The sequence below is a fragment of the Vicugna pacos genome, chromosome 10 (assembly GCF_048564905.1).
Source record: "Vicugna pacos chromosome 10, VicPac4, whole genome shotgun sequence".
Lineage (NCBI taxonomy): Eukaryota > Metazoa > Chordata > Mammalia > Artiodactyla > Camelidae > Vicugna > Vicugna pacos.
Window position 1 is genome coordinate 15,721,343 of NC_132996.1, and position 2,518 is coordinate 15,723,860.

The following is a 2,518-nucleotide window of genomic DNA, read 5'->3' on the forward strand; positions in this document are numbered from 1 at the left end:
TCAAAAGAGGAAAACCTAAGCACCAAGAATGGGCAGGAAGATGTTTCAAGTGCAAATCTTGTTTTTTCAAAGGCAAATAACCCAGCCACATATGCTCAACCTATGAGTCTAGCTGTAATGCTAGCCATTCTCATTGGTTATTAGTTAGAAGCTTTGTCTCACCCACATCCTCCTTTTGTTTCTACCGTGTTGAACTTAATTTAATCTCCATGGTGGTAGATTCCTGTTTTAATACCAGAGTTTTAATACCTGCTCAATCCATTAGAATGCATTCAGTTATAAACCACAGAGACTGACTCTGACTTTTAAAGTACCAAGTAATTTATTCAAAGCATACTGGGGGCTTATAGACCTGCTAAGAGGCTGAAGGACCAGACTAGACAACCAAATAAGAATCAAAGCAGCTATACAGAATCCAGAAACAGGAAGATCATCTTGATGGAGTGCAAAGCCACGGTGCTGCTTTTGTCACTTCAGCTCGTACCACTGCAATAAGAATCATTCTAATCATCCATTTGTCTTTGCCTCACTTACTTGATACTTAATATCTTGGGCAGGAGCATCTGATTTGCTTAACATAGACCATTGCCTGCACCTTAACTCCCAGGGGAAAGGTAATAGCTGGCTGTTCAGGTTCCACAGCTTGAGTCAGAGACACTCTCAAAATGGGAAGGATACTGGATGCGGACAGATGTCCATTATCTCTGATCCTGACCCTGCTTGGTAAGTCAGATCTTCCTTCATCTGATTTGGCTGCTGTGAATAGATTTGGCTTTGTTCATTTCACAGATCGGGAGACTCCCTTTTGCCTAGATGAGAATTCTCCATTCCAGTTTTTTGGTTTCCCGCAGCCTCACTATGGAACTAGGCCCACTATAGACAAACACCGAGCCTGCTCAGTGGGTCTTGGTCTTTCAATTTGCAAAATGACAGAGTTAGAACTCAATGCGTATAAAATCTGAGTATGCGAATGACAGGGTCAAAATTATCTGAAGGATATACTTGACACAGGCGTGTGGACATCTCTCTAATTCAGATTTGTGGGTGGTTCCAGGGTGGGGTCTTTTACTTCCAGCAATCCTCAGATGATTTATTTTGACTTTCAGCTAGTTTTGAAATCCACTCCTGCAGACACTCCCTTGTGCTCCTTCCAGTCTAAATATTCTATTACAAATTATAATACAGTTGAGAATTTTAGGCACCAATGCCAACAGGGAAGTTTATTTTGAGCCAGTGGATCTTTCATTGCCCCTCAAGTCTTTACATTAATATTTCTACATGGGGTTGAACTCTTGATGTTGAGAATGGCTGAGCTAAGGTGATCACAAGGGCAAAACTTTAGGTTTATATAGTGAGTTTTACATTCTTAAAAACTTTATTTACATTATGTCTCAATTCTTACAACCCTGGGAAATCATCAGAGTGGAGGTTAATTATCCCAGGTTTACAAATTAAGAATATTGAGGCTCAAAATGTATCTCTTTCCTACTTATAGTTGTGTGGGTAAACCAGCCACATCAGCTGGGAACTTGTTAGAAATGTATTTCTGGCCCCACCCCAGCATCTCTACTGCAAAACACTTGGAATTGAATAAGATCCATGGGTAATTCTCCTTAAAGTTTGAGAACCAGTCGATTATATGACTTTTCCCAAGCTCCTACATCAGGCACAGCTCATGGTAAGCAAAACTACTAGGAAATGAAGAGATCATTTACAAGGAGAAATATCATTGCATCAGTAACTTAATAAAATCAGGATGTGCACCATTTTCTTGGTGAGGAAGCTACTGCCACAAGGAAGGGAGTCGCAGCTGCCAGCAGCCATCAGACACCCAGACAAGGAGCAAGAGAGAGACAGAGGTGAAAAAGCATTCCCTTTGGGGATGTCTCTGAGAGCAGGGCTTCTTCCTGCTGACAGGTAAGGAGAACTGTGTCTCTCTCAGGATGTGACCTTGAGCTTTATTTCCACAGTGAAACAAGAGGGAAGAAGAGCAGGGTAAAAGTTGGGCTATAACATCACGCAAACAGTAATTAATTGTGTTCTTCAGTTGGATTCAATAATCCTCAGTGATTAAAAAAGAGAGAACATTTGAAGTCTTTTTTGTTGTTCTCTTACTGTTTTCTGAATAGCATTGACTCACAGGCAATATTTAGAAGTGTCCATTACTTCCTTTCTTCATGCAACCATTCCACATTTGCTGAACACTTACTGAATGCTCAGTGCTTGGGATTTGAAAATGAAGGACACAGATTCTTGCCTTATGATATAGTGGGGAAGAGAATTGAGTAGGGGCATGGTTTCAATAAAACAGTACCCTCTCATTTCATCTCTTCTCACATGGGGATGTGCCTACTTGTTTTTTAAAGAATCTAATTTTATACCTCCCGACCAGAGAGAAAAGAAAATGGCCTAACATGAAAAGACGTTCAATGTCACTATTAGAGAAATGAAAATCCAAAGTACAAAGAGGTATCATCTCACACCAATTAGAACAACCATCATCAAAAAGTCCACAAAT

The 2,518-nt window shown here is 40.3% G+C and overlaps 1 long non-coding RNA gene across 1 annotated transcript; it reads right to left on the bottom strand.

Annotated features, from left to right (window-relative positions):
• Positions 1-299: 299 nt before the first annotated feature.
• Positions 300-1,832, bottom strand: LOC140698944 (uncharacterized). Its single transcript, XR_012076955.1, has 2 exons — positions 1,765-1,832; positions 300-486 (listed from the first exon to the last, which is right to left on the bottom strand). It is a non-coding gene; the product is annotated as an uncharacterized lncRNA (long non-coding RNA).
• Positions 1,833-2,518: the final 686 nt, after the last annotated feature.